Raw genomic sequence first — 23,380 nt, 5'->3', positions numbered from 1 at the left:
GCATCACAGCTGCCTTGACTTTGGACTTGTGATGCTGGCACCTTTTCTGCTAGTCATGCAATTATGGGGCTTTTAAACTGTGTTTCCTTAACTGAGGGAGTGTGGTCTGGATGATTAGGTGGTGAGGTGGATGTGAACTGGTGGAAGGAAAGAAGTCAGAGAGTTGTGGTCAATGGGAAGGAATCTAGTTGGAGACGTGTAACTAGTGGAGTCCCTCAAGGGTCAGTACTGGGACCAATTATATTCAATATATTCATCAACAACCTGGAGGAGGGCACAGAGAGCACTGTCAGCAGGTTTGCTGATGACACCAAACTGGGAGGAGTGGCTGACACAGGAGGGTTGTGCTGCCACTTAGCCAGACTTAGACAGGATGGAGAATTGGGCAGGGAGAAATTGAATGAAATTTAGTAAGGGCAAGGGTAGAGTCTTGCACCTGGGAAGAACAACCCCATGGAGCAGGATAGGTTCAGGACTGACCTGTTGGAGAGCAGTGAGGGGGAAAAGGACCTGGGGATCCTAGTGGATGGGAGGTTGACCATGAGCCAGCAATGTGCTCTGGTGGCCAAGAAGGCCAATGCCATTCTGGGGTGGATTGGAAGGGCTGTGGTTAGTAGGTCAGAGAGGTTCTCCTCCCCCTCTACTCTGCCCTAGTGAGGTGGCACCTGGAGTATTGTGTCCAGTTCTGGGCCTCTCAGTTCAGGAAGGACCTCAGGGAACTGCTTGAAAGAGTCTAGCACAGAGACACAAAGATGATTAGAGAAGCAGAACATCTTCCTCAGGAGAAAAGACAGAGGGAGCTGAGGCTCTGTAGCTTGGAGAGGAGACTGAGAGGCAACCTCATTCATGTTTATAAAGACGTAAAGGGTGAGTGCCAAGAGGCTGGAGCCAGGCTCTGATCAATGATGCCCAATGACAGCCCAAGGGGCAATGGTGGAAGCTGAGGCATAGGAAGTTCCATGGAAACATGAGGAAAAGTTTTTTTCTCTGTGAGGGTGACAGAACAGTGGAACGGGCTGCCCAGGGGGGTTGTGGAGTCTCCCTCTCTAGAGATATTCAAAACCCACCTGGATGTATTCCTGTGTAACCTGCTCTAGGTGATCCTGCTCTGGCAGGGGGGTTGGACTGGTTGATCTTTCAAGGTCCCTTCTAGGCCCTAATGTTCTGTGATTTTGTGATTCCTTCAAGCTACTGAAAGTGGTTGGGATCAGTTACTGGAAGGGTATCTTTTGAGTGCCATGGAATTCTCAGCAGCTGAGATCCATAGGCCCATAGGCCTTCTCGTTGTTAGGGGTTCTGGTGCTAGTTGAAGGTGAATTAATTTCTAGCTTGGGCAGATTTTGGAGAAGATGGTTAGCCAGGCCTTTGATTTGTAACAGGTTGTTGCAAGTAAGAAACTGCATTTATTTCTTTCTTTTTATTCCAGGCAGATCCTTAACATAAAGATGCTCTCACATCTATAGGTTTGTCCAAGCAAATTATTCATGTGAGTGTCACCACTAAACCTGAGTGTTCTGCCAACTGTCAGTGTTTCAGTGCCATTATCTGGCTACTAAGGTATTTTGTCTCATTTAATTAAGATTTTCAAGAAACATGGCCCCCTCTTCTGTGAGCTGATTCTATTCATTCATCATCAGAAAGATTGTCAGTTTGGGGAGATGTGTGCTTTATTGCATTTTTGGTTTGCTCCTATGTGGAACCACAATGATTCCCTGAATTAAGAGAAGCAGGAGCATCTGAACTCAGAAATTACTGCTGTCCACAGGGAGCATGAGGCACCAGATTCACCATTTCAGAAATTGTGTTGATTGAGGCTGGGGGAGGAGGGAGGAATTTAACATAGCAGAGGAGAAAGTTATTTTGAGAAATTAAATGATTTGGGATGGTGGGTGAGAGGGATTAAAGAAAGCCCATTTAGCTATGCTGCAGCTGTGCCCCTGGAGGGAAAGGGGAAGAGTTCGTGTCTGAGGGTGCCAACTCTCAGTCTCATCTTCCTTCGCAAACTCTATTTAGATCCAGATACTGCCTGAACCAGGCCTCTGGTCAGGAAAGGTTGGCTGCTTGTACATAAAGCAAAGTGAACCACTTTGGCCTTGCAGGAGGCACGCCAAGAAAACAGCCAGGGGAGAAGCAGGCCCGTCCTGCTGCTTGACAGGAGCCATTGCCGCTTCTCCCTGCCTGCTGGGAGGGGCAGCATAGAGTGCGTTGCAAAACTGGCAGTGCTGGAAGGTGCTCTGAGATGACAGGTTGGACTCAATGATCTTTGAGGTCTCTTCCAACCTTGGTGATACTGTGTGATAATGGATTTCACCTTCCTCCTGCCAGCTGCTTAGTTTTCGGGGAGCTCCTGACAACTTGTTTGAGAGGATAGTAAGGTATCTGGAAGTAGTGGGAACAGAGAGAGGGCCTGCCACTCCCACACTACCTCACCAGCAGCTGCCTTAGGTACAGAAAATTGTTTTGACCTCAGAGGATGCTTGAGTGCTGAGGGGCCTTCCAGTATCTGAAGGGGGCCTACAGGAAGGCTGGGGAAGGACTTCTCAGGATCTCAGGTAGTGATAGGACTAGGGGGAATGGAATGAAGCTGGAGGTGGGGAGATTCAGGCTAGATGTGAGGAGGAAGTTCTTCACCATGAGAGTGGTGAAACCCTGGAATGGGTTGTCCAGGGAGGTGGTTGAGGCCCTGTCCCTGGAGGTGTTTAAGACCAGGCTGGATGAGGCTCTGTCCAGCCTGATCTAGTGTGGGGTGTCCCTGCCCATGGCAGGGGGGTTGGAACTAGATGATCCTTGTGGTCCCTTCCAACCCTGAATGATACTGTGATACTATGATCCCATAATTGTTTGCTGCAGTATTTATACAGCATCATGCCTCTGCCATCTGCAGAGACCTTTGGATGCTCTGCCATTGGAGAGCCCATCATGGCCAGAGCCATGGACTTGCTTCTCTTTGCTCTGACTAAATGCAACCCAGTGTGGTGGTCACCCTGGAGCTGTGCTGCAGCCGCTGCTGATACACAGGTTTGCTTCTGCATATGAAGAGAGTCCTCCCTATTTTCCTATCCAGTTCCATGATGCTGGGAGAGGGGGAAGGGAAATAATTTTTCGTACTGAGTGAACAGAGACCTGCAGCAAGATGAATGTTATCTACCTAATCCTGTTGCAGCACAGATACTGAAGCATTTCTGCTTTTTCACAAGAAGGACATTTTGAATTTCCCTCTGAAGTATTTGGATAATTTAACCAGTGACTTAAGCAACAACAACAAAATCTCTAGAGAAAAATAAAAACAAATGCTATAACAAACAGTAACAGCACTAATGGGGACACAAATTAAAGGGATAGAGCAAGTGAAAATCTAAGCTGGCAAACTCTTGCCTTAGGACACTGTATGCATAATGAGCTGAAGTAATGCAGGCAGCATAAACTCACCACTTATTTCTTCATCACATATGTGACATTCTCCTAGTTAAGAGCATAAATTATTGTACAGAAAGGTATAGTAAGGTGTTACAAGGAAGAAAAAGAGGAGAGAGGAACCTGAGTTCATATTGCATTTAGTAGGGGAATGATTTACTAGGGCAGGTTTAATAAGCAGCAGTGATGGAAATAGGTTTTTAAATGGAAATGGAATATAAAATGAACCCCTCAGAGTCGGTTTGATCCACAGCACCAGTTCATGCAGTCCTGATTTTGAAGTATGTGACACAATTTGTTGAAGGAGATGTATCCAAACTTGACAGTTATATTTTTAATGGGTGTTTTCCATGGTCCTAGGCACTGTGTGTTGCTGCTCTGCATGCTGATCTCTTGCAGTGGTGATGAGCTCTGTGCGCATTTCTGATCAAGTTGCCTAAATGTGGGGTTCTCTAATTGGTGGCGGTGTTGACAGTGTTGCTCCCCACAAACTCACAGTCTTCTCCTGGCTCTCTATTCACCCCAAAGGATGTTCTGTCTCTGTTATCCTCTTTGATGAAGATCTCCTGCATGAGTGGGCCTGGTAATATTACTGTGCTGTTGTGGAAAGTGACTTAATAAACTATTCCCTGCCCTGGGAGAATTTATCCTGGAGAAGGGTGGGCTGTCACGTTCAGGGTATTACATACACTGGGCCATTGAACTTCAAGTAGCAAAGAAAAAACTGGGCCAGATCAGCCAGGCACAGCCAGATACCAGGTTTTAGGACCTGGGGCAGTAACAGAGAGGATTTTTTTTATCATTATTATGTTCTTCCCCCAATGTTAAGAGCAGCTCTTTTTGTATATATGTGATAAGATAGTGGGGGATTGTAAGTGCAGTGGAAGATGTACATTAAAGACCTATCTGTCAGATTAATTTGTTACAGATCATTCCTGTTAAAGTCAGATGCCCAGGTGTGCATGTTAACAACACTCCCATTACACTAACTGGCTGTTGCCAGAATAAAACAGAGCAGCTTCCATAGCCTTGGCACTGTCCCCCTGCTGTTGTGTCACTGTCCCTGGGGCTGTTTGGACCGCTGCTCAATTGAAGCAGCTGAGGACCACATCTGTAAAACAAATATAGGCTTTGGTGGCCTCAGCATTTTACTTAGCTAGAAATGTAAATAAATTTAGCCTGTGTAATGGTTGTTCTCCACCTCAGTGCTAAAGAAATTTAAGTAACAGTTGTTCAAACGTGTGGAAGCACTTCCAGAGCTACAGAATCCTCCCAGTGACAAGGCACAAGAGAGGCATTCTCCTCTTCCAGATACCCAGGCTGGTTTGTAGGGCTAATGATGAAAGCTTTGATTTGTCAATGTGATCAGATTTACTGAGACAGAATGAAATGGAAACAGCCCGTGATCATCTCTCCATGAAGTCATGGAATAATGTAAGATAGAAGGGACCTCAGGGGGTCATCTAGTCCAATCCTCTGCTCCTCTGTCCTCCTGTTTGACCACTCTTAATGGAAAAAATGCCTATAGCTTGCCAGGCTTTCCTTTGTTGCAGCACATCTGTCACCTCCCATCCTGTCACTGCACACCACCCCTGGCTCCATCTCCTCTAGTCCCTCCCATTTTGTAGTTGAAGGCTGCAATAAAATCTTCCATTAGCTTTCTCTTCTGATGGTTGAACTACTGCTGTTCCCTCACCCTCTTCTTGTCTGTAGTCCCCCAATTCAGATTATTTTGTCAAACAACTAGAAGTGACACAATTCTGCAGCCAGGATACAGTTTTTTGCAGTGTTAGCTCACCTAGGCCAAAGCTCTACTACATCCAAAATGCAACTTTAAAGTTAATTACATTAATTCCAAACAAATGGAGTCTGCTCCTTATCTTACCACCACACAGATGTACTTAGCAGAAGATTCCAGGCTTCTGAAAACTGCTTTCCATGGAAGTGTTTAAGAGTACACTAGAGATGGGCAAGACTTGCTGAGGCCTCTTAGCAGGTTCCCTATGGATTGTGGTTTACAATGCAGTGCAGATTGCTAGAAGTCCTTTTTATCCCAAGTATGTCTTCATATTCTCACAGATGTACCTTTTACTCCTGATTAAATCATCCTGGCTCAGCCAGTGTCTGTTTGCTTCTCTAGTGCTTCTGGATCCTTAGCTGCTGTACCTGCTTTGACTGCCTCCAGGTGTGCCCTTATTGAACAAAACCCAAGCTAAACTCAGTATCCCAAATGACACAAAACCACAGGGACTAACACAAGAAGTCAATGACTTAGGGTAAGACCCAAATTCAGTTTCTCCAAGCGTGAAATTATCCTTTTTACATCAAAGAAAATTCAGGGAGCTCAAAGCCTAGCAGTTTATCCCTGGTAGTGAGATAACTTTGTGTGGCTCATGGGCAGTGAGTTACATCTCCTTTTTGATTACACAGCTTTGGTGGCCTCAGCATTTTACTTAGCTAGAAATGTAAATGCATTTAGCCTGTGTAATGGTTGTTCTTCAACTCTAGCAGTGCTAAAGACATTTAAGTAACAAGTTGTTCAAAACCAAATGTGTTTTTCCTTTAAAGGAAGGTGTTCAGAGCTTGTATCTCAGAAGTGACCCGTTCAGGCAGCTGAAGCCAACAGGAAAAGCAATAGAAAATACTTATCAAATCTTTTCTGGTTTTCTTTTTATTGTTCTTTTCTTAGGCAGTGTTAGGGGACAGAGTTTGCTCAGCAAGTTTGCTGATGATACCAAACTGGGAGGCTTGGCTGAGATGCCTGAAGGCTTGGACAGACTGAGAGCTGGGCAGAGAGGATCCTAATGAGCTTTAACAAGGATAAGTTCAAAGTCCTGCACCTGGGAGGGAAGAATAAACTGCACCAGTACAGGTTAGAAGGTGATCTGCTAGAGAGCAGCCCTGTGGAGAAGGACCTGGGAGTCCTAGTGGACAAGTTCTGTATGGGTCATCAATGTGCCCTTGTGGCCAAGAGGGCCAATGGAATCCTGGGGTGCATTAAGAGGAGTGTGCCCAGCAGATCCAGGGAGGTTCTCCCCCACCTCTGCACTGGTGAGACCTCACCTGGAATATTGTATCCAGTTCTGGGCTCCCCAGTTCAAGAGGGACAGGGATTTACTGGAGGGAGTCCAATGGAGGGCTACAAGGATGCTGAAGGGACTGGAGCACTGCCTGATGAGGAGAGGCTGAGAGCCCTGGGGCTGTTTAGTCTGGAGAAGAGAAGACTGAGAAGGGACCTGATGAACATTTATAAATATCTGAGGGCTGGGTGTCAAGAGGGAGGGGACAGGCTCTGCTCAGTTACACCCTGTGATAGGACAAGGGGCAATAGATACAAGCTACGGCACAGGAGGTTCCACCTCAGCATGCGGAGGAACTTCTTCACTGTGAGGATCCCATAGCACTGGAACAGGCTGCCCAGAGAGGTTGTGGAGTTTCTCTGGAGACTTTCAAGACCTGTCTGGATGTGTTCCTGTGTGATCTGTGCTAGACTTTATGGTCCTGCTCTGGCAAGGGGGTTGGATTCAATCTCCAGAGGTCCCTTCCAACCACTAACATCCTGTGATAGAATAGACTAGACTAGACTAGACTAGACCAGACCAGACCAGACCAGGTTAATGTTACTTTGCAAGAAAGTCACTTTTCCAGGTAGCATTGCAGGCGTTGGCACTTGCAGTATTCCCTTATCAGCCTTGAGCTTTTGCTAGTTGACTGTTACAAAGGTTTCAACTCTGGCATTTCAGTGTTTTTTTCCTGTTGGTCTAATGTGTTCTTGCAGTTCATAAACAGGAATGATCATAAAAGGCTTTGATGCTGCCTTTTTATAGCTGTAATTAACCTCACAGTTATTTCAATAGGAGGGAACAGCAGCAAAGTGAAAGCTGAGAAGGTGAAGTCCTTGTGTGTGTGTAATTATTTAATAGGCCATAAATATTGAACTAGCCAAAAGTGAAGAGCTTTTCAGAGATCTCAAGCAGCTTTTCACTGCCTGGTGCTTCTGGTCTTTCTCTTCTCTTGCTGAAATTCAGATTGCTTAATTTTTGTACTTGCACTTTGCTTGTTTCTTAGAGGGAGGAAATCCGTGCTTGGTTTACTCCCTATGGCTGAGCCATGAGGATGATTAAGGGAATGGATCATCTTCCATACAAGGAGAGACTGAGGCAGCTGAGGGCTCTTTAGCTTGGAGAGGAGGAGAGTGAGAGGCAACCTCATTCATGTTTATAAAGATGTGCAGGGTGAGTGCCAAGAGGATGGAGCCAGGCTCTGATCAATGATGCCCAATGACAGCCCAAGGGGCAATGGTGGAAGTTGAGGCAGAGGAACTTTCACGTGGTTCTGTGAAAAGGGAATTGTTTCTGGGAATCAGAAGCAAAATATAACTTGAAAGTGGAAATCTTGTGCTAGCTGAATGAATCAGTATTGCACTGCAAGAGCACAGAAAGCTCCATTCTTAAATGGGTGAATTACAGTGTGAGGAAAACAAGTGAACAGCAAATTACAGTATTTTAACATTTTTGTTTAAATAGCTTCTATGTTTTAGTGTCTTAATGAGTTGTATGTTGAAGCTGTGATTCTGTGATTCCACCACCTTTTCCTTGATGAGTATTTTCCCTCTTTTTTTTCAAATCCTGCAGTTGCAGGGTTGTATTTTCATTCAGGACAAGCTCCCACAGAAATAATTTGCAGTTTTAATAAGGGTCTCGTGGTACTCCATCCTGCTTCTTGGAGGATTAGGGTCGTGATTAAGAGCAGTTTAATATGCAGTCTCTGCATGCTTTGGTAGATAATTTCTGTCATGTAAACCTTGCACTGAAGACTTTTAATTCTCTGGAATGCTTTCAGTCAGGTTGTGCTCTGGGATGGGGCGATGGTCACTGACAGCTCTATGGGTAGTGTGGATCCTCAACTTGTGCCCATGTGGGGTGCAGTGAGCTGCTGGCAGCCTTCATTAGGGCTTTGCTTTAGCAAGAGTTTCCAGCCTCCTTTCTAGGGACACTGTAGTCAGTGGATATATCTGAAGTGACAGATTTCAGTTCACCTTTTCTGTCTTGTATTTTAACCTTAAAACATCTTAAGAATCCATTACATTAAAACACAGAGGACTTTTACTAGCTTTGTTAGCCTGCTTACGCTTTCCCCTGCAAATGGACTCTACGCTGCTCTCCTGAGACCCCACCTGGAGTACCGTGTCCAGTCCTGGAGCCTCTATTATGAGAATGATCTGGAGGCCTGGAGCGTGTCCAGGGAAGTGCTATGAGGATGATCAGAGGGCTGCAGCTCCTCTGCTCTGAGGACAGACTGAGAGAGTTGGGGTGGTTCAGTTTGGAGAAGAGAAGGCTCCAAAGAGACCTTATTATGGCCTTCCAGTATCTGAAGGGGGCTGGTGAGGGACTTCTTAGGGTGTTGGGTAGTGATAGGACTGGGGGGAATGGACCCAACCTAGAGGAGGGGAAATTCAGATTGCCCATAAGGGTGGTGAGACACTGGAACAGATTGCCCAGGGAGATGGTGGAAGCCTCATCCTTGGAGGTTTTGAAGGCTATTCTGGATGTGGCTCTGAGCAACCTGATGTATTGTGAGGTGTCCCTGCCCATGGCAGGGGGCTTGGAAGTAGATGATCCTTGAGGTCCCTTCCAACCCTGACAATTCTCTGATGCTGTGACTCATGGCAGTCATTGCACCATTTTTGTGGCTCGTACAGCTAGGGCAGTCACCTTACCACCTCAGCTGAGTTCTCCAAGTGTACTGTTGTGCAAGACTCCAGTTATTGTATGAGGGCTGTGAATTCTCTGCTCTTGCATGAGGATACAAAGTCTACTCATTTTAGCTGTGCTTCTCCCTCTTGATTTCTTGTACAGGGAGAAGCATATCCAGCATTCTTGACAATCAGCCATTTGAATTTCTAGCCATTGTATGTGCAGTTGTACAGGTACAGCTCTCTGTGTGCCTTTAGAAATGCACGCACACTAGGGCCAGTGTGCTGTTCAAGCCTTGGGGCCGGGCTATCAGCCCCGTGTGAAATGTGAGCGAGGAGCCATGATGAACAAACTGAATTCTGCTGGAATGTATATTTCTGCTTCAGTCCTGCCTCTAACCATGTTGCAAGTGTCAAACTTGGAGCTGAGTTAGGTGAACCAGCAGGGATATTTGTAATGAAGTACAGGTGTAGGTGGTAGGGGAAAGCCCTTTCTTCTCAGCCACAGGTCTCCACACTGTTCATGTGCAACAGCCTCAACACATGCAATTAAAACTGCCTGTTCTATCCTCTGAAAACGAGAGCAGGTGGGGGTTTCTTTGTATGTGTACAAAAGATGAAATGTTCACTCCAAGATAAGAAGCACAATTATTTCTGAAACATCCTCACTCTTACATGTGCAGAAGAAAGTAAGGCTGAAAATGCTCTGCTGCTATTAAATAATTAAGTCTCTATCCCTCTGCTGAATCCTTTTTTTGCTCTGTTCTTCATGTTCTGTTGCTCCCTTTGTGCAGCAGTTCATTCACTAATGCCTTTAACACCTCAGAAGAGTTGTCAGCTTAGTGTGAAAAAGCAGCATTTGGTTTGAGCTCAGATCTAGATGCAGCAGTTGCCTCTTTGTGACCACGCAGGTGAGCAGCAGTGGCTTGGGATCATGCAAAGAGTGTGGCACCACGCTCAGGTTTTTGCTTTATGATAGCAATTTGTGATATTCAGTTTTCAGAGAAAGAGGAGATGCCACAATGGCAGACACAAGGTGAGATGCCAGTGTTGCAGCATACTTAGGCAAACTTCTTGTTTGAATTAAAAAAGAGTGCAGACTTTGGAGAGCAGGAAAAAGTGTGTTTTATGATAGATTCTGGCAGCTTCCTGAAGACCTATCTAGTTTTTCCTTATATTTCTATCTCCCATCCTGGCAGGTTTCATTATGCTTGTTCATCTAGAGGCTTTTTGTGCCTTTATTTCCCCCCCTTGATGAGCAGCACTTTTACAACTATGATCTCTTTTACAAATGGGTATGGTCTCAAGTGCTGCTCCTCTCCTTTATCCTCTCTATGGTTTTGTCCCGCTAGCGTCCTGCGGGGCTCTTTCCTCCCTGTTTTGATTAGAATTGGAGTAATCTCTGCAACAAGAGAAACAAAATGAGCTTGGGAAGAGGGAGAATGAAAGAGCAGCTGCTGACAGAGGGGCTAGGAGCCCCCCACGGGTGTGTGCTGGACTCATGGGCACAGCTGAGAGCCTTGTGAAGAGGCTGCGCTTTCATAGCTGTTTGCAAGCAGCAGGCTCTTGCTGCAGCCCAGCGTGCAGCCTGGGAGCCTTCCTGCTTCCCAGCGCCCAGGGCACAGAGCTGCGTCTGGATTAGCTAGGGAGAAAAGGAAGGAGCCAGCCTGCACACGAGCACTTGTACATTAACCCCCCCCCATACTCCTTTGCACTGGAGCATCTGCGGAGCTGGCACTGCCTGCACTGGACCTGATCTCCCCTGAGATACTGTTAAGTGTGGCTGGCATTGGCTGAAGAGCGCATGCTGGGCTGACAGGATGCTGGTGTTAGGGGAAAGGTGGTGACTGCTCAATTAGTAGCCTGATGTGGCAGAAAACTCCGATGATGGACTCCTCCCTGTGACTCTGGCCATGTGTTTAATGCTATTTGAGCTTTTCAGAGCAGCATCTCCAGATCTTTCCTGTAATAGGGGCTCCAGAACTGGACACAGTACTCCAGATGGGGTCTCACCAGAGCGGAGCAGAGGGAGAGAATCAGAATCAATAAGGTTGGAAAAGTCCTCAGAGATCATCAAGTCCAACCTGTCACCCAACACCTCATGACTAACTAAGCCATGACTTCAAGTGCCACGTCAAATCCCCTCTTGAACACCTCCAGGGACAGTGACTCCACCACCTCCCTGGGCAGCACATTCCAATGGCAAATAACTCTCAGTGAAGAACTCTCTCCTCACCTCGAGCCTAAACTTCCCCTTGTGCAGCTTGAGACTGTGTCCTCTTGTTCTGGTGCTGGTTGCCTGGGAGAAGAGACCAACCCCCACCTGGCTACAATCTCCCTCCAGGTAGTTGTAGAGAGCAAGAAAGTCTCCCCTGAGCCTCCTTTTCTGCAGGTTAAACACCCCCAGCTCCCTCAGCCTCTCTTCATAAGGCTGTGCTCAAGACCTCTCCCCAGCCTCGTTGCCCTTCTCTGGACACATTCAAGTATCTCAATATCCATCTTAAATTGAAGGACCCAGAACTGGACACACTTCCCTCAACCTGCTGGCTATGCTTCTCTTGATATAGCCCAGGATGTGATTTGCTTTCTGAGCAGCAAGTGCACATTGCTGGCTCATGTTGAGCTTCTCATCCACCAGCACCATGCAGAATGTTAATCAAGCAGGGTGCTTCAGCTAGAAATTACTAGCAATATGGAAGATAAAAAGCTATGGGTAAAAAACTCTACTCTTTTAGTTGTATTAGAACTTTTATATAGTTTATGTAAAAAGAAAAAACAACCAAAAACCAAACCCACTATGTAATAATAGGTTAATTAAATCTCTGAGGAAAAATTAACATGGGCTTTGGAAGAAGTAATTCAAATCTCTCAACCAGTCAGATACAATGTTTTGGGTTTTTACAAAGGAAACCCATGCTTAAGTTTCTAGTAGGGCTTTTGATTATTTTAATCAATGGTTTCTGCCCAGCTTGCACAGTATGTTCATTTGTAAGAAACAGCAGCACTGTGGAAGATCACAATAGAACAATCTATGGGTTTGCTTGTAATTAAAGTTCCATTCTGCTTCCATAATAACCTTAATGCTTATCTGATGTGAAACTGGGAGAAACAGTTCCTGATCCATTATATTCAAGCCAGACAGCAAACTAAATTACTTCTAAGGACCTGAAGAAGCATTTTTCCACCTTAAAATCACATTTTTAAAATCCTGATTGTACTTAACTACTCCAAGCCCCTTCTAAACTGTGCTTTGATAACCACTAAGCACTTTACAAACTACAGCAGCAAGCATGTGAGGTGCTTCAGAAGAGCAGGCCAAATGCTGGTCCTGTGATGGCCTTCACCATTCCCCTGGTAACTGCATTTGCAGCAGAGCATTGCTGATGCAGTCAGGTTCTGCCCAGGCCTCTGCAGCTGCCTTCTGCACAGAGCTTACAGCCCTGCTTGAGGATACTTGTATGAGGGCTTGCAGTGTGGATTTTCTAGCAGAATAGATTCAAAGGAAGCAAGAAGACTAATGAGAGTGATAGGAGGAGGAGTGGAACAAAGATTATACTAATGAGGTCAGAGGGGTCCTTCATCCTGAGGCCAAGCATGGCTATGTACATAGATATTTAGCAGAGACATAAATGTAGGACTCTGTTAACAAGACTATTGGAGACTGGGAAGGGTAGCCTGTGAGAGGGGATTTGCAGAAGAGAGCACAAGCAAGAGGCACAAGAGAATGCTCTCTGCAGAGGGCAGGGTGAGCAGCATTTAAGGTAGGTGGACACAAAGCTGGAGTGGATGAAACAGGAATCTGGTGCCAGTGGTGGAGCACAGCTGCTTCTGCTTTCCACACTGAGGTGCTGGTAGCAAATTAAGATACTGGTACATGTTTCTCAGGGGACTTGCATGATACTGCTCATGAAAGTTATTGAGATGCAGGTCTGGAGGTTTTTTGACTCTGCTGCTGTCTCATGGTGGGACCATGTATGTGTGAAGTGGTTTAAAGTGTCATGATCTTCAAAAGCAGTGGTGCAGATTTGTCAAAGCTGTTCCGAGTGGTGCTAGCTGGTTGGAGTACATCTGCTGATTATATTCCTCTTTGAATAGGCAGCAGTTAATAATAGGGCTATGAATCGTGGTTACATCTTACCAAGAGGTTAAAAGCTCTTGACAGTGGTACTCTTCTTGGCCTTAATTTCTTTCCAGGTTTTTATTAACTGAGTCAAAGCTGAGCACATTTTAAGTGGAATGTTGCTTTTTCACAGCCCTTTACTGTTTGCTTTATATTTTTCCATAATTCTTTAGCAATATACTTAAGTTAACATTTCCTGTGCTGCTTAGAAAGGGATCAGAGCCTGGAGGTTCAGAAGTGCACAAGAAAATATCCAAAGGGTCTTGACTGAGACTTTTGAAAAAGAAATGATCAGATTTTGAATGCAGCTTGTTTGGATGCCTTGGTGCAGGCCATTTCTTCTAAGCTGAATGCCCTAAATGAATGGCTTTTAGGAAGCATTTGCAGCCTTTGCTTAGTGCTAGTGGGAAGGGGGGCATCTGGCCATATCCATGCTTTAGTACCATGTGCATGCATCAGTAGTTTAGTGAGAGCAGTGAAGTGCACAGGCTCTGACAAAAACTCAGCTTAAGCAACTTCTTCAAAACTATCCATGTGAAAGTTTATTTTAAAAAACTAGAATGGGGGTTTGAATCTGTGTAGCCTTCAGGCACAGATCATCCCTTCCATATGTGCACTCAGGTTTTGCATCATGATGCATGCCAGAGTTGGACTTCATTGTCCTCAGAATTGAAGGTCACTATTGCAACTTCCAGCTGCTCTTGGACTGGTACAAATCCAGGCTGGGTGCTGAGTGGGTTGAGAGTTACTTTGAAGAAAGAGACTTGGAGGTGTTGGTTGCTGAGAAGCTCCCCATGAGCCAGCAGTGCCCTCATGCAGCCCAGAAGGCAGCTGTGTGCTGGGCTGCAGCAAGAGGAATGTGCCCAGCAGGGCAAGAGAGGGGATTCTACCCCCTTGACTCTGCTCTGCTGAGACCCCATCTCCAATACTGCCTCCAGCTCTGGTGTCCCCAGCATAACAGTGACACAGAGCCCAGAGGAGGGCCACAAAGATGATCTTGGGAAGAAGTTCTTCTGTACAAGGGTGATGGGACTCTGGACCAGGCTGCCCGGGGAGGTTGTGGATGCTTCCTCCCTGGGGATGTTCAAGGCTAGGTTGGATGAGGCTTTCAGCAGCCAAGTCTAGTTGAAACGTGTCCCTGCCCATGGCAGGGGGGGTTGGAGTAGCTGATCTTTGAGGTCCCTTCCAACCTGAGGCATTCTGTGATTCATTTACTGTTAGGTTGTCTAGAAGTCAGCCCATGGTGACAGAACAGCAGTATGATGTTGTCTCAGTACCAGTCTTTGCTCACTGTGTTCTGAATTATTCCTTGTTACCTTTTGTGAGCCTCAGTGATCCTGGCTGTCAAGCTTTAAGGAGAAATGTTTAGGCAGAGTTGGATGTCAGGATTATGGAGAAAAAACAGAATTTTGATTTTTCATCCCCTTCCTTCCCGTCTTTCTGCCCTTCCTGTCTGTCTTTCCTGGTGTACATTACATCTTGTTTCCATTTCAAATGCAGAATCAGCCTTTGAAATGATACTTGCAGTGACAAACAGGACAAGTAACCCCCCTGAACTGTCGATGGCCTCAGATTGCTGCTGGGCTGGATTCTGAGCAGTTGGAGTGCTAAAGTGCCAGATTCTGTGTTTCTCTGATAGTGGCCATTGCATTGTGCACACCCTTCTCCTACAGTTTGAGACTCTTCCCTGAGATGGGAGCCCGTTGGTATTTTCATCATAGGGCATAAAATATTTATTATTGTTTTTAAAGGTTGACTTCAGGAGACAGTCTGTGATGTGACTGCATTTAGTAACATAAATCAGAGTTCTCTCCTTTTTGCATATGTTTAAGAAGCCATGAGGAGTTAGTCATGGTGATTTCTAAATACCAGAGAGACGACCACTGTGAAAGCGTTTCAAAGGGAAATAGCTTGAAGCTCTAGGATGATGTTTAGAAAAGGCCAATTAAAACTAAACAAAGTAGTCCCTGTTATACATAGTAAATGGAGGAGAGAGCTCTAAAATCACACCAAGAGAAAAACAAAAGAGAGAAAGTCTGGGATTTGGATCCTTGAGAAAAATGTGTTCCATGTTCATGCAAAATCAGGAGCTTCACAAAACAGGGGGATTAGCTCTCACCTTCTCATGGCCTAAGGACATGTGTATTCTTCTCCTTCACTTGGATGTTTTCTCATTCTTCTCTTAGGATCCTGGCTAGGAAGAAGTGGTTGTGGGTTTTTTTTTTTGTTGGTTGGTTGTGGTTTTTTTTCCCTGAGGAGTGTAAAGCAGCTGCCACTGGAAGCTGTTGTGTAACATATGTCCCAGGCAAAGTGAATACATCCCTGTCTGCTTATCGTACATCAGAACTGGAGCTGATGTTTCTGGCTTTCGAGACACACTTTTCTCTCTTAGTGAGCCAAAGGCAAAATGTTGGTAGTTCAAACCCCACATATGTGCTGCCTTACTTGCTGTGTGCTGTGATTACTTAACCACTTCCACAAACCTGAGATATCCAGCACTGACTGGATGGAAGGAATCAAGAGGTTGGAAGAGATAACAGCAGCAGCATGCAGTCCTTGAGTGTGATGGTTCAGTGCACAGTTATGGCAGCCATGGATCACACTTGCCAATACATGGATGCACAAATCTGTCTTTTAAAAACCATTTGCTGCTCCAGGAGTTCCTGCACATCGTGTGGTATGTGGCTGCTGTCAGCTAAAGCCATGTTATGAACTGGACCTAGACACCAGAGAGGCAGGGTGGAGCAAGTCAGGTTGTTCTATTGAGTGAAAGTCAACAAGAGCATGTCATGTCGTCTTCTGGAATATGCTCACAGCATCTGGATTTGATTTTTCTGCATACCCTGTTACAAAGCAGTGCTGGAATCTGGGTGTGGGAGTGCCTTATAGGCTAGCTTTGGTCTTTTGTGTGGCCTCAGTGTCACCTGCATGTACTCACTGATGTACTCACACTTGTCCAGGCACACTCAAATAAGGTTCTTTCAAATAAGAAGTGAATATTTGATTTTGATGATTTCAAATGGCTGCTCCTGCTTGATTTGGTTTGAGGGTTGTTGTTTTGTTGTGGTGGGGGGTTTTGTTTGTTTGTTTTAATCCAGCAGAATGAAGCATTCTTTAGGTATTCAGACAGTTTTCAAACCTTCAGCTGCTTTTTGGGGAGAATGTGAGATATTATCTCCTTTACATTTTGGAAGTTATCCTGGTCCAGCTCAGCCTTTGTTATTAACTGCAGCCTGGGGTCACCAGAAGTGTGTGTTGCTCCAGGAGCAGGCTGTAACTGTGACATGGATCAAAATCTCTATATCCTTTTGCCTACTTCTAAAAGCAGATTAGCAGACTGGCATCTGTTTTCTTCAGGGAAGATGGCACAGATGCCCACACTGCAGAGGAGCTGACTCACAGTGGTACAGCTGACCTTTCTGCAAGGCACAGGATGATTAGTGCAAAGTGTGTGTGTGTGTGCTCCCAGTCATTCCATGTCCCTGAGGTTAGCAGGCAGGGATGGTGGCTTTGTGCTTCTCTTGCCTTTGGTGTGAAGCACGGCTGGGCATGTGCCTTGAGTCTTAAAGCAAAGCTCTCACAGTCTGCTAGAGCCTTTCCCCTGAGCTCTGCAGGGCTTCTCTCCTGTAGGTGGCAGGTGGAAAATCCTGCACAAAGACAGCTCTGGTTGTGAGTATTACAGCAAGGTCTTTAAAGTTCTGATGTGAGACTCCCTAGCATCTTGGGTAGCTGTAGGAAGGGGTGGGTGACCTGCACAGGAAATGAGGTGTGCTTTCCACTTCACATTTCATCAGAAAAGTGACTTGATTTAGACTACATGCAAGCATACTGGACAGGTGGCAGAGCTTTGTCTCAGAGCTATTCTACCTCCTTGAGTTATGCTAGGGCTAGAGGAAAGTCGTCCTGCTGAAAATGTTGCACAAGCCGTGTACCACCCCTGAAGAGCCAAGGCATTCAGACTGTATTGCTGTGAGCTTCTTCACTCCTTGCTACATCAGTCAGACTCTAGCAAATAAAGATAACTCCATCACCTGGTTAGCAAAGAGCTTCATGTGCAGCAGACCTAGTGAAGACTGAAGCATGGCTTTTGTCTTTTGGTTCATTGGTTTTGTTTTCTTTTCCTTCCTACCCACCTCTCCCCATTCCTAGTGTCCAACCTGAACTTCCCCTGGTGCAACCTGAGGCCATTTCCCCTTGTCCTAGGTGCTTTCACACTTTAGCTCTAAGCTCAGGGCTTTTCCCTGTTCCATAGGGTTGTGGATGTGGTTTTTATGGTTTTTTTTACTGGGTAGAAAGTCATAGAATCTTTAAGCCTGGAGGAGACCTCTAAGATCCTCAAGTCAAATGATGTGCAGTGTGGTTTTGCTTGCAGGGTTGATGCATCTCCTCATCTTGAGGAGGGCAGATTTATACTGGAGATTAGGAAGAAATTCTTTCCACTGAGGGTGGGGAGACACTGGAACAGGTTGCCCAAGGAGGTTGTGGATGCCCCCTCCCAGGAGATGTTCAAAGCCAGGTTGGATGAGGCCTTGAGCAACTATGGCAGGAGGGTTGGAACTGGATGATCTCTAATGTCCCTTCCAACCCAAACCATTCTATGACTCTATGATTCACTTACACTCTGATCTTGAGTGACATTTTCATGCAGAAGAGGGTAAGAATTCCAATTAAAGGTTTTCCCTGGTTTCCTCCACCATGGACTCTGTCTGCCAGTACAAGTTGAGCTTACACAACATCGTGTTTTCTGTCATAGTATTCTGTGTGTCTCTGTTGGCTGTATAAGGAACACTCCTTGAGACCTCTTGTCTTCTTGTTGGTTTCACCATGGCATTTAGAATTTGAGGGGAGAGAAATGGAGCATTGAGGGGAGAGAAATGGAGCATTGAGGGGAGGGTTAAATCATATATGGAATTTTTTCTTTTCTGTGGGAAATCAGCATGTGAATGTGTAATATTGAGCGCTGAAACAATTACAGTCTGGGTACAAGGGGTGGTTAGATAACAAAGGCATGGTTTGAATAAGGAAAACCAGGAGCATGCAAAAAAACTTTATGGCCAGGTGTATTATGGGTTGTAAGGAGTTCTGTAGCTGTATGAAAAGAAATCCTTCTAGTGTGACAGTGGTCAGTGGGAGTGAAGCGGTAAGCTGCAGTGGCAGAAAACCAGAACATTAGGAGTGTGTTTCTGTTCAGAAAGAGGAGGAAGAAGACAGACTTGCACATTTAACAAGAGGGAATGGCCTCAGGCTGCAACTGGGTAGCTTTAGACTGGACATGAGGAAAAATGTTTTCATGATAATAGTGGTCAGGCATTGCAATGTGCTGCCCAGGGAGGTGGTGGAGTCACCAACCCTACATGTGTTTGAAGGCAGTTTGGATGTGGTGCTTGGGGATATGGTTTAAGGGTAAACCTTGTAGAGTAGGGTTCTGGGTTGGACTTGGTGATCCTAAGGGTCTTTTCCAACCTGAATGTTTCTGTGATTCTGTGATTTACCAACATGCCTGCTACTGAACAGCTATCAAAGTTTTGTGCTGTTAAAGCAGCGGTACTGGCAAACTCTCATTGAAAGGCACAACCACCAGGGTTTCTGACATCTGGTTTGATTGATCTTTCTTTTTAGAAAAGAAGGTTTTAATTTTTATTGTGGGACATTGGCAGTAGTTCTAGGAAGGTAAAGCTGTTGTTTTCGTGGTGGTTTAAAAGAGTGAAGAGAGCAGCACTATACAGGGCCTGATGTAGTAGGTCTGCGGTCCAAGCCTCAGGTCCCTAACTGCTACAGCCGTAACTAATTCAGCCCCAAGAGCTGCATGTGCTGATCATGGTGTTACTGCTTGGAGATAAAAGTGTAGAAAGGCTGATAATGGAATATTAGACATCAGATTTAAAGAGAATTTTAAACATCTGTGTCAATATTAGGGAAAACAGGAGTTGTCCCACTTTCCTTAATTGGATCCTGACCTTGTTAACAAGACACTCTGTGTGTGTGTGTGTGTGTTAATAAGCTACCCTGTGTATTTTGTGGTGTGTGATTTGACTTGGACAAATGTAGTTTACAAAATAGTGAGAGGCCATAATAAACAGTAGGCGACTGAGAGGTGATAAAAGGCACAGGTAGCTGCTGTGAAGTGGAAAGGTCATTAGACAGAGGGTTTGGAAAATCCTACAAGGCTCAAGTGTGATAGTAGAGTTGGGATTCTGCATGCTAACAAAGGTGCCTTGGATTTATTGCAGGGGTGAGAGTGGCCTTTAGACACCTGTCTCCTTAGACAAGAGGTTTCATCATATGGTTGTTTCTTTAGCTTAGTAAGAACAGCATAGTTAGATCTAGTGAACAGAAGCCAAAACTAGATAAGAGAACTGGAGATAAGGACGCGGACTAGAGATAAGATACAGCTCTTAACCGCGGTGCTAAATAAGCAAGTGGACTGACTTGAGGAGAAATCTTTACCAATCGAAAACTTTAAATCAAAGTAAATCCCTGTCTGAAAGATATATGCTGCCCTTTAATGGAGTGTTGAGCTAGAAATTACAACATTGGGCTAATTTTAATGGTTCTGTAACATTTAAACGTGGGAACTTCTCTCAGCTGGTACTGGCAAGTGCTGGTGAAGCTGCACAGTTTACAGGTGAAGACATTTGGCCCAGCTGCTGAAAGCTGGAGTAAGCTCTGCTGTGGGGAGGTTACTCAACGTGGGAATCAGTTGGGCATCCAGGTCACTGGGAAAGGCAAAAATAGCCTTGTTTGGTTAAGAAAAATAGTTTGTTCATGAGCAGAGGAGAGCCACATCACTTCCTCCTTCATAACCATGAATCATCATTCGTAGATCTCCAAAGGCACTCCTAGGTGTGAAGAACACTTTTTAATCTTCTGTGATCCTTGGAGGTCTGCCTGTCCTCAACAAACAGAAACCAGGAAAACCTCTGAGAGAGGGCATGTCACAGAGATGGGAAATGTAATTGCTGAGATTTTGCACAGCCTGTTACCTTACTGCCTGACAGGATTGATGGCAGAGTTTTCATGGAGTTAATTATTCTTCACTGAGCAGAAGTTATCTAATGTATATCTCTATATCCTGTCTTGTGTATATCTGTTATATCTCTGTATACTTTTCTGATCTGCACAGAACATCCCTAGAGAAAAAGAGACACTATGTTTTAGATAGAGGAAGGTGTTTGTTGCTGTGACCTGCTTGAAGCAGGCTTGCTGCCTTCCAGGACTGGGCCCGTTGGGAAGCTGCCAGTCACAGTCAGAGAAGCTCTGTTGTCTGCACAAACTCTGGCTGCTGCTTCTGATCAAAAGTGCTCAGTGAAAGGTGCAGCTTGGATTATTGTTTAAAGCATCTCATTATAGGTTATATTTAGAAGTGAGAAGAATATATTATTAATTACAAGGATGCTGTAAAGCAGAGAAGCTGTTTAATACATGGCCTTGATGAGCAGGAAAGCTACTGTGCTGGAGGAAGGTTATGCAATTAAGAAGATATTCATTAGGAGTTCATCAGATCCCAAACTGCAGTTCTCTTCAGGGTAGCAATGGAATATCTGTCAATTTCCTAGCTACTGCTGAAGTGATAGTGAGAGACAGGAACTGCCACAGGGAATGTATATAATACAGTTTACATATCTGCTAGTTAATATATATTGGTGTTATGGTTCGAGGCTGGATGCCATTAAGAGCCATACAGTTCCCTAAGGCACTCCAGAGGGAATAGATGGACCCAGGAAATTGTAACTTGTTATCACATCCTATAATTCTGCAATAAACTGGTTGCAGAGTTTCTTCCCCTTCCTCTCCCTCACTCTCTCCCTTCCTGTTGGGCTCCCTTATCTTTGCAGTGCATGGGAGCAGGGTCTGGAGTGGCCTGGCTGGGGTCTGGAGCTGACAAACTAAACTTCAGGTGTGTCACTTGGGTTTGAGGGGGGAGAGGGCAGGTCAGGGGGTGGCATTTGAGGTTTTGGCCTGGTTTGTAGGGAGGTTGTATGAAGCTTTGGCCTAAGGATGTTTTTGGAGAACTGTGGCCAAGGTAGGCTGTAGGATTTGTGTACTTGATATGTATGTAGTTATTTATGAACAGCATTTCCATTTCAGCTTTCCAACTCTATCCAGTCCTGTGTGGAGTGTTTTCTTTAACTGCTTTGAGAAGAGTTAAAGAGCTCTGCCTTGCTCCTTAAACCCAAGACAGTTGGTTTACATCTCAGTTTACAGGCTTGTTGCCTTGGGGGAGGAAGGTTTTGCTGGGCAGAACTGGAGGTAGAAGTTGGCCCTGCTTATTTCTTGGCTTGTGTGGTTGCTGAATGGGAGCAGTGTACAGCCCATTCCTGTGAGGTTTTGCTATCTCTTTTGTTCCCACAGCACCCCTTTTACCCAGGTACTGGCCAGTGAATTCATCCCAGTATCGTTCAGGATGTTGTCAGTACACAGCTCTAGTCTGGATACTGCCCCCATGAAACAGAGCTGCCTTTGCAGGGGCATTTCTCTGACCTAAGTGATTTTTGTGATTCCTTTCAGTACTTACAAAACCTGAGGGGTTTGTGTGTCTTCAGGCTCAGGCAGACATCTAGTAACTGGCTGTTGTTAATCGTGTGAGATAGTCTGATGAAGTAGTTTTTAAACTTCATTGTGAATTGAGGTCTGACTTGCTTTGGAAAAATTGGAGTGGTTGGGAGCTTAAAGACGTCAGAATGTGTATGAAATAAGCCTGCTTCTGGCAATTTGCTTCTGGATTTGCTGTAATAGGAACGGACTCTGCTGCTATGCATATTATGGGGAATCCTAGAAAATAATACATGGGAAGAGAAAGAGCTAAAACGACCCTGATGCTGTGCTCAGCTGCTTGTGTAGGAATTTGACAAGTGACCAAGGCTGCTGATGGCTGGGGGTAATGTACTAAGCAAGATTACTGCTTGTGAGAAGAATAAATTCCTTTTAGAAACCAATCTTTCACATTTCAGTGTCACAATGCTGCAGATTTGAGTCTAGAAAGCAAAAGCAGTCAATGTTTGACTCAATAAAGAGTAAATGTGGCTCCTGCCTATAAAACTATCTGTGCAGAAAGTGGTCCAAGATGCTTTCAAACTGCTGAGTTACAAATCACAGGAGGAGATGTGATTGATTTATTGTGTCCTGCAATCTGGAGTATTTTATCACTGAATCTTCAGTGAAGAAGGTTGCTGTTGGTAAAGCTTTGATGTGTATATACCAAAAGCCTGGGGAAAAGCTTCTCTGTGTTTCTACAGCTCAGAACACAGTTCCTAGCTGTGTTTGTAAGGAAGAACTCTTTCCAGGTAAGCTGCCTAAGTCCAGGCTTGAGACCATGACCTGCTGTGCCCATGGGATCCTAGGTAATGGGAATTAGGTTGTGCTACTTAAGCACACAGCTGACATGGCCAGGCTGATACCTGAACAGATGACAGAAGACTTGTAGTAAGTCACACTTGGGTGGAGGAAGGCTAAGGCAGTAGCTCCCCAGCTGTAAAGCTCTACTCAGCAAGCCTAGGGTAGGTCCCAGAGCTGTATTCAGCATCTGAATGCAGCAATTTGTCAGCTCTGTGGCTGCGTGAGAAACTTGGGAAGTTGTTCATGACTCTGTTTGCCCACAAGGCTTTGGAATCACTGGTCTGGGGAAGTGACCAAGTTTCCCTTTCCAAAGCTGCATTGCTCAGGGTTAATTAGCTGACTCCCATTCATGCCTAGCTTGTGCCGCCTTGACACCCTGGCGCTCAGTTTTCCTTGACACGCTTCTTTCTTCCCATGGCAGGGCTGTGTTTGAACTTTGCTGATTCCCAGCTACATTGCTACCAGGCTGTGCTGGGTCAGCTGTTACCTTGGAGTGGTTTATTCTCCTAGGGCCTGCCTGAATGAGAAATGCCTCCAAAGCCTCATGCATCACTCATTGGGGAGGTAACTGCATCCTGACAGACTTTAAAAGCTGTCTGCAGACAGACGTAGGTCTTCACAGTAGGCATCTCTGGGTATCATAGGAGGTAGAGAATCCATGTTGAGGTACAGAGTTCTGCTCTCTACCATACCAGAGACTGGAATTCAGTTTGATATAGGAAAGGCAAATTCCTTTTTTACACACACACCCCCCACACTCCCCTTTATTTTCCTGGGGAGGGGGAGAGGGAGGGGGAGGAGTTGTGAGGAATTTT

At 45.3% G+C, this 23,380-nt stretch overlaps 1 protein-coding gene across 4 annotated transcripts in view; it reads left to right on the top strand.

Moving 5' to 3' along the window:
• Nucleotides 1-23,380, top strand: part of LRP8 (LDL receptor related protein 8) — a 204,610-nt gene that overhangs the window by 126,151 nt on the left and 55,079 nt on the right. The gene's annotated exons all lie outside the window — the stretch shown is intronic.

The sequence above is a fragment of the Melanerpes formicivorus genome, unplaced genomic scaffold (assembly GCF_026170545.1).
Source record: "Melanerpes formicivorus ecotype bairdi unplaced genomic scaffold, bMelFor1.0.p_v2 SCAF_7, whole genome shotgun sequence".
NCBI lineage: Eukaryota > Metazoa > Chordata > Aves > Piciformes > Picidae > Melanerpes > Melanerpes formicivorus.
This window is presented reverse-complemented; position numbering and strand designations above follow the sequence as displayed.